The sequence below is a fragment of the Tamandua tetradactyla genome, chromosome 7, assembly GCF_023851605.1.
Source record: "Tamandua tetradactyla isolate mTamTet1 chromosome 7, mTamTet1.pri, whole genome shotgun sequence".
Taxonomy (NCBI): domain Eukaryota; kingdom Metazoa; phylum Chordata; class Mammalia; order Pilosa; family Myrmecophagidae; genus Tamandua; species Tamandua tetradactyla.
The window spans coordinates 119780885-119794329 of record NC_135333.1 but is presented as its reverse complement, the minus strand read 5'-3'; the positions used below and the strand labels follow the sequence as shown (position 1 = coordinate 119794329).

At 36.9% G+C, this 13445-nt stretch overlaps 1 pseudogene; it reads right to left on the bottom strand.

Annotated features, from left to right (window-relative positions):
- Window positions 1-8010: 8010 nt before the first annotated feature.
- On the bottom strand, window positions 8011-8945 carry LOC143690064 (olfactory receptor 6C2-like; annotated as a pseudogene).
- Between the last annotated feature and the right edge of the window lie 4500 nt (window positions 8946-13445).

The window sequence follows — 13445 nt, the reverse complement described above, 5'->3', positions numbered from 1 at the left end:
TGACTTGTGTGGTCTCTCTTATGGTGGGCCCCACAACAGGATCAGGGTAGAGGGAGAGTAATGTTGAATTGGGTAGAATTTTCTATTATGAATGCTATAAATAGAGATTCCTGATTTAATATGTTGTCCTAGGTGCTGGGAGTGACTACTTGGACCCAAATGTGCCCCACTGATGAAACTGAGATTCCTGAACTTTCTTGCTATTTTGTGGAGGAACGCATTAGTATATTAGTATAGGGAGATAGAGATTATAATGTAAGACCTGTTCACCTATTTTCTACCAATATCCCCAGGAAAGTCCAGAGGACCCTCCCTGTACCAACACTTGAAAAATACACTGTTGAAGTGGACCTTATCCTCCCCAAGGGCTTTGTAGTGGCTATACTCTGATGCCCATGGTGACAACAAGAAATGGCACTAATGAAAAAAAGTCCCTCTTAATTCGATGGGATGATGGGAGTCTAGAGTGCAAGGACCAAATGCAGCAATTAAACCTGAGAAAAAAGGTAAATATAGTTACTATCATGGGCAGCAGAAACAAGGTGAAGATTACGGAGGTTTGACCCACTGAGATCTCTGGTGTTGGTAAATGATCATCTTGTCCTTAGGACTGAGTGGAGGGACAGCCTACTCCATGTTGCTTTATTTGTATAAGTTGAAGAGCTTAGGTTTTCTGAATTGGAGCCTTATTTGAATGACCACATTAGAGGGTCAGGTCATGTCTTCTCAATCAATTCCCAGACATGAGCCAGTTCACAGACTCATAGCCCCTAAAATAAAGAGGAGGTCATGTTTCCTTAAAGAAGGAACTTACTGCACTGCCAAAAATTTATTTAGTAAATTTTCTTCTTAGCATTCCCATATAACAGAGCTATGACCCATTCCTTACGTGACTGTGCCTTAAGGAAGTAGAAACAGTTAAAGTCTCATTATCTGGCAGAATCTACACATTCTTTCCCAAATTGTGGAGTAAGAGACATTATGATAAGAAATGCCAACAAAGTGTCTTTATTGGTTTAAAATAGTAAACTAAAGTAATATTACATACTTGAAAGAATTGTAGAGATTGATGTGAACATTAAGAGTTGAAAGATGTAGGCTTATGATTCTTGCCAGGTTTTACTAGTTTATTTGTGCTGTGCTGAATTAAAATGGGTTTTAGAGATTGACAGGATGTTATCATAAAATTAATCAGATAGTGACTCAATTGCTGCCGCTGTCCTTGATGTGGTTTTGGTCTGCAGCAAACCAACGTCTTCCATGGTACCTGGCAGGCAGTTATTGATGTGTCAATTGTTTCTCTTGCTATATCTGTACATTAGTATTACCTGATGTCAACAGAGATGATCCTGCAGAGATGATCCTGAAGGAATGCAGTGAAAAGATATCTTAACAGTAGGGAGTACTCTGAACCATGTACAGGCATACCTCATTTTATTGCTCTTCACTTTATTGTGCTTCAGGGATATGGGGTTCTGCAAATTGAAGTTTTGTGGCAACCCTGCATCAAGAAAACCTACTGGCACCATTTTTCGAACAGCATGTGCTCACTTTGTGTCTCCATGTCACATTTTGATAATTCTTAGAATATTTCAAAATTATCATAACGGTTATGGTGATATGTGATCAGTGATCTTTTATGTTACAGTTGCATTTGTTTTGAGGTGACCCATATAGGTTGGCAAACTTAAGCAATAAATGTTGTATGTGTTCTGACTGTTCCACTGACCAGTAATTCCTTTGTCTTTCTCCCTCTCTTTGAGCCTCCTTATTTTCTGAGACACAACAATATTGAAATTAAGCCAATTAATAATCCCACAGTGGCCTCCAAGTGTTCAAGTTAAAGAAAGAATCACACATCTCTCACTTTAATCAATAGCTGGAAATGATTAAGCCCAGTGAGAAAGATATGTCAAAGGCTGAGATAGGCTAAAAGCAAGGCCTCTTGTGCCAAACAGTTAGCCAAATTGTGAATGCAAAGGAAAAGTTCTTGAAGGAAATTAAAAGTGTAACTCCAGTGAACACACAAGTGATAAGAAAGCAAAGCAGCTTTATTGCTGTTATGGAGAAAATTTTGAGTGCCCTGGATAGAAGATCAAACCAGCAACAACAACATACTCTTAAACCAAAGCCTAATCCAGAGGAAGGTCCTGACTCTCCTTAATTCTGTGAAGGCTGTGAGAGGAAGGAAGCTGCAGGAGAAAAGCTTTAAGCTACTAGAGATTGGTTCATGAGATTTAAGGAAATTAGCCATCTCTATAATGTTAAAGTGCAAGGTGAAGCAGCAAGGTGAAGCAGAAATAAGTTGTCAGCATATCTAACTAAGGTAATTGATGACGGTGGCATCACTAAAGAACAGATTTTCAATGTAAACAATACAGCCTTCTTTTAGATGAAGATGCCATCTAGGACTTTCATAGTTTGGGAGAAGAAGTCAATGTCTGGCTTCAAAGCTTCAAAGGACATCCTTAGTCTTTTGCTAGGAGCAAATGAAACTAATGACTACGTTGAAGCCAATGCTCATTTACTATTCTGAAAAACCCAGGACTCGTACAAATGATACTAAATCTATTCTGCCTGTGCTTTATGAATGGATTTGTAACATGGTTTATTGAATATTTTAAGCCCACTAGTGAAATGTTTCTTTCAAAAGGACACTGACAATGCCCCTGGTCACCCAAGAGCTCTGATTGGAGATGTACAAGATTAATGTTATTTTCATGCTTGTTAATACAGCATCCATTCTGCAACCTGTGGATCAAGGAGTCATTTCGACTTTGAAGTCTTATTATTTAGGAAATGCATTCCCTGAGATTACAACTGCCATTTAGATCCTTTGATATATCTGAGCAAAGTAAATTGAAAACCTTATGGGAAAGATTCAGCATTGTAGATTCTGTTAAGAATATTCATGATTTTGGGGAGAAGGTCAAAATGTCAACATTATGAGGAGTTTGGAAGAAGTGATTCTACCCTTGTGGATGACTTTGAGGGGTTCAAGACTTCAGTGGAGAAAGTAACTGCAGATGTGGAAGAAATTGCAAGAGAACCAGAATTAAAAATGGATCCTAGGATGTGATGGAATTGCTTCAATTTCAAGATAAAACTTGAACAAATGAGGAGCTACTTTTTAAAAATGAGCAAGGAAAGTGGCTTCTTGTGATAAAATCTACTGCTGGTGAAGGCGCTGTGAACACTGTTGAAATGACAACAAAGGATTGAGAATATTACATAAATTTAGTTGAGAAACTCCCAGGCTACAGAGAAATCTTTCAAGAAAGGAAGAGTCAATCGACGTGGGAAACTTCGTTGTTGTCTTATTTAAAGAAATTGCCACAGCCACATCAACCTTCAGCAAGCACCACCCTGAATAATCAGCAGTCATCAATATGGAGACAAGATTCTCCACCACCAAAACAGACAAATTTCTGAAGTCTCAGTTGATGGTTAGCATTTTTCAGCAATAAGATATTTTTAAATTAAGGTATGTACATTGGGTTTTTTGGGCATAATGCTAATGCACACTTATTAGATGACAATATAGTATAAATATAGCTTTAATATGCACTGTGAAACCAACAAATTCATGTGACCAGTTTTATTGCAATATTCACTTTATTGCAGTGGTCTGGAACTTAAACTAGCAATATCTCCAAGGTATGCTTATACCGAGTTGGTCATTTTGTATGGAAAGAGAGATAGCCAAATGTATGGGTGTACGCTAATTCATATTTAATGGCTAATGACTTCACTGTTTACTCAGAATCTTGTTTATTCAAAATTGTTTAATCAACTGTGTTTCTAACAACTGATAACTACGAGGTATGTGGTTAGACCCTGTTCTAGTTTGCTAGCTGCTGGAATGCAACACACCAGAGACAGATTGGCTTTTAATAAAAGAGGATTTATTTTGTTAGTTCTTCAGAGGAAAGGCAGCTAACTTTCAACTGAGGTTCTTTCTTATGTGGGAAGGCACAGGGTGGTCTCTGCTGGCCTTCTCTCCAGGCCTCTGAGTTCCAACAACTTTCCCCAGGGTGATTTCTTTCTGCATCTCCAAAGGCTTGGGCCAAGCTGTGAGTGCTGAGATGATGTATGCTGAGCTGCTTGGTCTGTGCTACATTGAATCTCTCATTTAAGTACCAGCCAATTAAATCAAACATTATTCATTGCAGCAGGCATGCCTTCTAGCTGCCTGCAGATGTAATCAGCAACAGATGAGGTTCACCTACCATTGGCTCATGTCCACAGCAATAGAACTAGGTACCTTCTCCTGGCCAAGTTGACACCTGAATCTAGCTACCACAGACCCTTCACAATGTACACAAAATTGTGAATATATTATATTTACTTTCCATGTAAATGCTCACCAAAGAGTAACTTGAGCAGAGGAAGAAATTAATAATCAGATGAAGCAGATTACCCATTTGTGGGTAATCAGTTAGTCTCTTTCTCCTGCCTCTCTTGTCCTTGCCCAGTGAGAATATAAACACAATGACCATGGTGGCAGGGACAGAGCCTGTTCTTCAAAAGGGTTGGTCAGTATCTCCTTCTCTGATTCTAGAGCCTTCCACATTTTTTGTAACTCTAATTCTTCATTTGTTGAATGAATCATTGAAATATGATTCTGTATAGTTGTTCTTAATAAATTAATTTTCATTAACCAGTACTGATAAAACTGAAATTGAAACTGTAGCTCTCCTCCCCAAAGTAAAATTTTTAAATATTTTTCAATTTGTTTCCAACTCTGAATCTTCTCATTTACCAAGAAGTATGAGAGTTGTTAGAAGATTTAAAAAATACACATCAGAATAACAAGACCAATGCTAATGTTTTAATTTTGTGATTCTAGACTTTTGCCTCTGGTCTCCAAATTTAGGATAATGCCTGTGGCAATTTATCACACTCTTAGTTCTTTATGGTACAAGATCATTTCATATACCAAATCTGCTGATATCTAGGTGGTAGTAGTACAGGCAAGACATTCCTTAGAAGTTCACAATTAAGGGAGAGCAATGATAAATGAATATATCTCTGAATACTGAGGTTATATTTGGATATGGTGTAATGAAGAGAGGTTTTATTGCAGCCTATAGAATTGGGATATTTTTCTGTGTAGAAGATAATGACCCGTTAGAAAGATGTAAACTGAAAAAGGAGCTCTTGAGATATTTTACGAAAGCATCATTGGAAGAGGTAAGTTATAAGGAGGACAACGAGGATATTTTTAATAATATAGGTGAGACTTTGGATTGAAATTGTGACAGGAGGAAATAAAACAAGTGATGAATGCAATGACAATGATGTAGAAATGTTTAGAAGCATGAAATAATTATGCATAGGGGATTTTATACTGAAGTCTGAATTATGACTCTTTGGGAGACAGAGATAAAAGTGTTTAGCTTTCATATGGCCCAACCCTGAGTCTCCCATATTCCCTTTCCTTAGCATATGAGTGTTGTCATCTTTATAGCTATTGGTAAATTTGATTATTTTCAATTAAAGACTTTGTGAAAATTAGGGTTCCTATGCATTACAGCTCACATCATCTTTCATGCCAGATAGACTTATATTGGCATTTTACTTCAGAGTAAGGTTTTCTTTCAGTGACTGGTATGACACAAGGGCAAGAAAGAGCTAAGTTACTCATGGAAATTGTGTTGATATTTAGAGTAGATGGCTAATTTTAAGAGACATTATCACTTACTTCTAGGCATGCCTAGACAGAGACACTTTCATCTAATATTGAGAAGGGAACTGGTTATTTGACCTACAAAATACCTGATATTTTCCATCATCACCTTGTGATCATTAGACCAGTTGCAGCAGCATCATATGGGTGCTGGTTGAAACAGAGTCTCAAGTTCCACCAGCCCTATTGAAAAAGAATCTGTATTTAACAAGATTTCTGGGTGATTTTCAAATAAAATTTTTGAAACTATCTATATGAACTATTTTAGAAACTGACCTAAAGTTTCTGTGAAATGTCTGTAGAACTCACTGGACCATAAATGAGGTGCGAGTTACAACATGTATTGAAATTCACAGGGAAAAACCTGACTGAAGTGGCATTAGTGACACCATTTGCCTCCATTTCTTTCTTCTCCCTGTCCAGTCAATTCTCACTTTCCTTGGATGACAGCTCAATTTTAAGACAAAAGGATATGAGATATTCCAAAAATTTCTAAAAGCACAGATATAATAACATCTACTGGATTTGAGGAGAGAGATTGGGAAAGGTTGGGAGAATTGAAATATTTTTCTTTGTTTTATTTTGCTTTATCAAAATATATATCCAATGCTGGGAGACTACATTCAGAATTCTGGAACTGAAAGGTCTACTATGATACCATGACTCATATTTTTAGTCTCAACTGTCAATTTGTATGAATTCATACTAGCCAAACTATGTAGGACTCCATGGTCTTTTAGACCATTGCACCCAACCCTAAGAGCTTTCATTCACAAAAGAAGAAACAGACAGCTGGTCTGTAAGAGGTTCATTTTTTTCAGCATAGTCTTATAGAAAAAGATGAGTATCGAGGTTTTAGATCTTTCAGCCCAGAGCTATGGATATATTAGACTGCAAATTGCTAGACACCTCTGGGCATTTCAGAAACAATTGTTTTAGCACTCATGGGTTATTTTTCTTTTGATGAAGGCTTTTCATTTGTCAGATGAACTGATGTCTAGAAGATATCAAAAAACATGAACAAAATTGTTTGTTGAGGATTACTTATATAAAAAGGCTGATATATAAATTTAGGTCATTATTAACTTTTAGCCTTCTACATCTATTCCTTTGCTGTCAGTTTTTTGTTTTGTATTTTTCTTAGGAAAATGAGGAATAAACTTAGGTTCGGGTTGCCTTATATGATGAATGCGACAGGTAGAACTGAAGGTAGGGGAGTGAATAGCATCACTCCAGGAAAGCATGCACACTAGAAAGAGAAGGAGGCCTAGGACAGACCCTGAGAATCTCTGACATTTAAAGGCTGAGGAGAAGAAAGGCAACCAACCAAGGAAAGTGACAAGAATTGACTAGACAGGGAGAAGAAAGAAATGGAGGCAAATGGTGTCACTAATGCCAAGACAAAGGCCAAGGAATAATCCACAAGTTTGGAAGTGGTCACCAGGGTCAAATGACACAGAAGGAGAAACATGAGGCAAGGGCTAAAAAGTGTCCATTAGAATTGGCCGGAGGAGGCCACTGGTGACGTTGGTGATAATGGTGTAGGTGGATTGGCAAGGTGCAAGTTAGATTTGCCCTCATTTTTTTGTTTTATGAAAATTCTGAGTCAGAAAGGAGATGTTAAGAAGGCACAGTCCTTTCTTTTAAACTCTTTATAGGAAAGTTCATTTTTTTTTTTTTTTTACATGGGCAGGCACCAGGAATCGAACCTGGGTCCTCGGGCATGGCAGGCAAGCATTCTTACCTGCTGAGCCACTGTGGCCCGGAAAGTTCATTTTTAATAATAAATTTATGTACTGAAATTTATCAATTAGCCTATTTATTCTTTCTTGCCGACTATGGAGAAAGCTAAAGCTTTGAGTTCTGTTTCACAGAGTTCATGTAGCAGGATGGTTTGCATTACAAAAAATGAGAAATAAATCACCTCTACCTATTCATCTTGGGATAGTGTACTGCATACCAGGAAGGAGTCCAGGATTGAATAATTTTTGCCTTGAAAAAGCTACTTATCTAAATAAATGAATCAACAGACATAGAATTCAATTTTTTTGTTGCTGTCTGTTTGTGTTTCAGACATAGAGATGATTAAGTCTTGTTTAGACATCTAGAAATCTATTTTTGTATCATCTTAAGAAAATGCACCATTATGAAGGAAGGTTTATTTGAAATAAGATCATGATCCTTATTTTAGTCTTTGGTTCTAGGAATAATAGAAAAGAAACTTTGGTGGTTAAACAGAGTGTACTTTGCTTTGCATTAGAATACATAGGAAAAGAAGAAATACTTAGACTCATATATTTTTAACAATTAAAACCAGTCTCCTAATTCCTTGAGAGAAATGCAATCTTTTTTATTACCTCCTTGAAGGCTTGTTTGACTTGCTTATTTCATAGAGTATAAATGAAGGGGTTCAACAAAGGAATGACTGAGGTGTTGAGCAATGACACCACCTTATTAATGGCCACCCCTTCCTTTGCTGGTTTGATATAGATGAAGTTGCAACTCCCATAGGTGATGGAAACTATGACCATGTGGGAAGAACAGGCGGAGAAAGCCTTTTCCCTTGTTGAGCAGAAGGAAGTCTTAAAATAGTCTTGATGATATACGTGTAGGACAAAATCACACACACTAGTGTGACTATGAGAGTCAGCACAGCCATGATTAAAACAAGTTGTTTTATGAGTTCCGTGTCTGAACATGCAATCTTCAAAAGAGGAGAGGCGTCACAGCCAATATGGTCAATGAGATTGGAGCTACAGAAATTTAGCTGAACTCCCAGGCTGAGAGGTGGGAGTATGACAACTAACCCAGCCAGCCAACAGCAGAGGACAAGCATGGTGCACACTCTGCCACTCATGATGGTGGCGTAGTGCAGGGGCTTGCAGATGGCCACGTAGCAGTCATAGGACATGGCAGTTAGAAGGAAAAATTTGGTTGCTCCAATAAGGATGACAAAAAATAATTGTATAGCACAAGCATTATAAGTAACACTTTTGTCCCCAGTTGTCATGCTGTACAGGAATCTAGGAACACAGACAGTTGTAAATATTATCTCTAAGATGGAGAAATCTCGAAGGAAAAAGTACATAGGTGTTTTGAGGTGGGAGCTCACCAGTGTGAAGAGGATAATGATTAGATTTCCAGCAACAGTGAAAATGTAGGTGAGAAACAGAAATAGTGTCAGAAAAACCTGTACCCATGGGTCATCTGTTAGTCCTAGCAAGATGAATATTGCTATTAAGGACTGATTTTTCATCACTGTCTTTAGATATATAAAGAACACATTTTAATAAATTGTAAACTTGGAATCTGAGTGGCAGATTAGAAAAATAATATTTCAACCTAGTATTCAGTGAAAATACAAGCAGGGGACACCATGCCCATTCTTCTTTTATTTGATCAGCAGTAATGCTGAGGTAGAAATAATTGAATCCTCTTTTGCTTATCTTAATTCTGTTTTATCCAAGCCTTCAGAATAGGGTTAACAGAAAATATTCATGTGTAGTTTCAATTCCAGTACAATTAAAATGTCAATTTTATTTATCTAATTTATTTATTTTTGGGTGATTGGCCTGGGAATCGGGCCATCATCTCCCACTTGGAGCTACTGCTGAACCACCCATGTACCCTAAAGGTCCAATTTTAAATTAGGCAGTAAGTACCATGAAAATCTGCCAGTCAAATGAAATTAGGATTGTCAGTCTAGAGGAGGGACTCTAGATATTGGTGAAATGGACAAAATATGTGCATTAAAATTTCTATTTCTCCATCTTTCATGACAGTGCATCAAGTTCTTTTCCTATCTCATGATAATGGAATGCCATCAGTGGCTTAGTTGTACAATTTCCCATGCTTTGTAACCCCATTCCCTTCAAATAATACTTGCTCATTCTCACATACATCTTAGAGTTGCCTTTATTGTTTGGCTGACTTGGGTGCTGTGTCCCAGAATTACCTTGAATTTTCCTGAGTCCTATACTCTTCCAGGGTTTTTCTTTGAACACTTTTTATTATAATGCACTGGAATACTCATGCCTGTGTCCTTTCCGTGTATCATTTTGAAATCTTTGCTGTGTTTCCTCCCCTGAAATCCTGTTTCAGTCTCCCCTGATGCCAAAATCCCCACCCATCCTTTGCCTTCTCTCTGGGATGTTCTTTTCTAGAGAACAGAAGCATCTCCTTAAACTACCATGATCTTGTCTGAGACCTGTATAATAATAAGTAATTATTATACAATAATAATCTTTTAGTGAACATACTTGTGTATAAATCATTTTATATCCATGTGTTATATTTTACAGTTAGGAAATAACCAAAGAAGAAAAAGTGAATCAAAGGGTTTTTGATACTTACTGCTGAACTTTTAGAAAATGTTTCAATGTGTATAGTTCTATCAGTATCTGAGATTTTTTTTTCCACTAAAGGCTTGTGAATTTTGGTGTCATTATTTTGGGTATTATTTTAGATTTTTAATTTTGTTATTAAGATAGTATTAGTGGATATTTATTTTATTTGAATTTTTCTCATAAGTGTGATTTTTGTACATACTTAGTGGCTATCTTTAAATAGCTAATCTCATGACAAATCATCATCGTATTTCCTGACTACATACTGTTTTAAATTCATAATGGACACTAGTTAATGAGCATTTTTATGTGAATAAAAACTTGAGTGTGAACACCAATAAAAGAACAACTAACTTCAGAGACTCCAAATCCTTCAATGTAATCTAACCTAATCAATATGGCTTTAATTATACTGGATTCTTTTAGAACTGAGAAAGCCCAAGGGAGAGATGGAAATATTAAAGGATAAATTAAATCACTGTTTAGCAGGGTGCTAAGTTGTATAGCAGGGACCATTGCCTCTTCAAAGTTTTTTTCTAGCACTCATGTTTAGATTTTTTGAAAAAGGGAGAAATAATTTTCAATATCCTTTTTTAGCCTCCCTCAGTATATCAAGGAGATGACCACATTTTCGATTTGTATACATTCCTGGTATCACCTTTAACCCTGATCCTTACCAAGCACACTATTCAAGACTCATGTTCTGATTCAGATGCCAGATTATGTGGAACAAAATGACAATTCAGAGATTACTTTTCAAATCCTCCCTGAACATGAATGTACCACAGATTTTTTAGCAGAAACATCTAAGCTCCCTGTCTTAACCCAAGGACTGCTTTTGCACAACACTATGGTTCCAACTCCCGAACTTTCACACGCAAATAAGACATGCATTTCATACTTACTTTCTGGTAGTTTCCCATCAATTTTGGGCTATGAAACTAATGTATCTTCTTGGGTCTGAGAAACTTTGTTGCTAGTGGCTATATTTCCTTTAACTGTGACATACTTTTCAGTCTGTACATGCTCTTCCAGGTAAGATTCCTACAAATACAAGGTGAGCCTCAAGGTTACCTTTGGATGCAACAGCACAGAGACTGTACCACTTTTACCCTCACCAATTCTAGAACGGAATCTGATCAGAGATCTTATTTCATTAAACCAGGAAATAACATTTTCCTTTATTCTAGTACTGAAACAGTAGATAAACAATGGAAAATGAATGTTAGCAACTATCCATGGCTTTGGATGTAAAAATGGTCTAAACTCCCTGTTCAGTGAAAATGGTTAGTCTATAAATTGCCATTAATAGATATGGCATGTGTTTATTACTTTAATCTGCCCATATGCCCAGGGAATAGCTGAGTGAAAAAAACAAAAATGTCCCTAGTTGATCCTGTTCAAACCACTAATGAATCTACAGTGAAATTAATTTGGCCACAAAAAAATTTTAAAAAGGAAAATAAATTAATCAGCACCTGTGGGACAATGTCCACAGAAATAGGAAATGGAACAATAACATCTATCAGTTGCATCAAAGTAAAAATTAGATGATAAAAGTGAAAATCTGATTGTCATGATGTTCTCTTTACATTGTCTATGGATGTCTTAGTTTAAACAGGAGAAAACTAGCTGAGGATGTGTTAGGGAGTATGTGATGATTTCTGTGTTATAGGACATAGCACATATGTTCTAAATGAGGTAGCCCTTCCAAGATATCTAAGTATTAATTCATAAAACTTCTTGTTTAAATGACTAGGAGGATTAATGTTTCCTTTGTTTTATTGATCATATGGTCCATTCACTGGCCTTATCATGGTAGAATAAATTAATATGTATGAATACTAATTTCACTGTTATTTCACTTTCAAATCATACAGGAATCTTGAGAAACCCAATGATATCATTCTACCTCTGAGAATGTAGGATCTGGATGCACTGTGCTCAGTACCCACTGATTGCTTTTGAGTCTTATGACCACACTGCCTTCCTTCTACCATGCCCAGCTGTGCCAGCCATTACCTTTTACAGTGATTAAAATAGTGTCAAACATGCATTTTATATTTAACTTTATTTTGACAATTCTCACCGTCTTCATTTTTTGTAGACATATAAAAAATGTTACTATGAAGATGTTTCATAGAATTAAAGCATGATCACATCAGCTGCATCCACTGTTGATTCCATTTGTAATCAGCCAAGGGTGGTGTAGAAAATACTTTTTATCAAAAAGAAGGTGAAACACAAAAGTTTCATCTTGGGTAACAATGCTACCTTTCAATAGTGTATTAGTTAGGGTTCCCTAGAGAAACAGAACCAACAGGAAATGTTCACAAATATAAAATTTATAAAAGTGTCTCACATAAGTGTGGGAACATAGAGTCCAAAGTCTGTAGGGCGGTCTGTGAAGCTGATAATTCCAAAGGAGTCTCTGGATGAACTACACAGGAAAGGCTCGACAGCTGAAGCAGGAAGAGAGCCTGTATCTTCTGAATCCTCCTTAAAAGGCTTCCAGTGATTAGATTAAGCATCACTCATTAAAGAAGACACCACCCTTGGTTGATTAGAAATAGAATCAACTGTGGATGCAGCTGATGTGATTATGATTTAATTCTATGAAACATCCTCACAGTAACAGAAAAGCCAGCACTTGCCCAATCAGACAAACAGGTACCACCACTTGGTCAAGTTGACACATGAACTTGACCGTGACAGTCTACCCCTTGTCAACTTGGCAGCTATACACATCACCTTAAACCATACTTAATTTCTAAATAAAAAACAATAAAATGCACATTTCTTTTCTTTCACCTAACAATACCCAACTGTCCTGCATACAACTGGAAACACATTAAATTTCTCCAGAATAGGGTGTAAACCCTTGGGTAATATTCATTCTTAAGCTTGATGTCTTACAACTTATATAGTATAACATGAAGAAAACAGCACTAAAGTCCTTGTTTCTGTAACTGACCATGTGATCATAGTTCATATTTGTCACTATCTTCTTCCATTACCCATTCCATGTTCTCTTTACCCTCAACAAGCACTTCAGCTGGCCATGGTTCTTTTCCTAGTGGGGTGACCCAAACCTTCATTACTGAAGTTTCAGAGCCATTGGTAGTCCTACCTGGATTGGGTTGTTGCAGTTTTCCATTGATTTTAATCACAGGGCATGGTACTACTAAAAGACACCCTAGGGGATCTTCTATATTCCAGGAAATATCTTCTTTACATCCATTGTGTAGTTGCAGCCCTATTTCCCCTCTGATAGTCAGGGTCAATCACCCAGACAATAATGTAATACCCTTTTTGGCTTATTGATCCAGGAGCATGAGTAGCCCGAAGTGACCAGGTGGCATTCTTAGATTCCAGTTCAATGGAATTATTATTGTTTCTCCTGGTGGAAA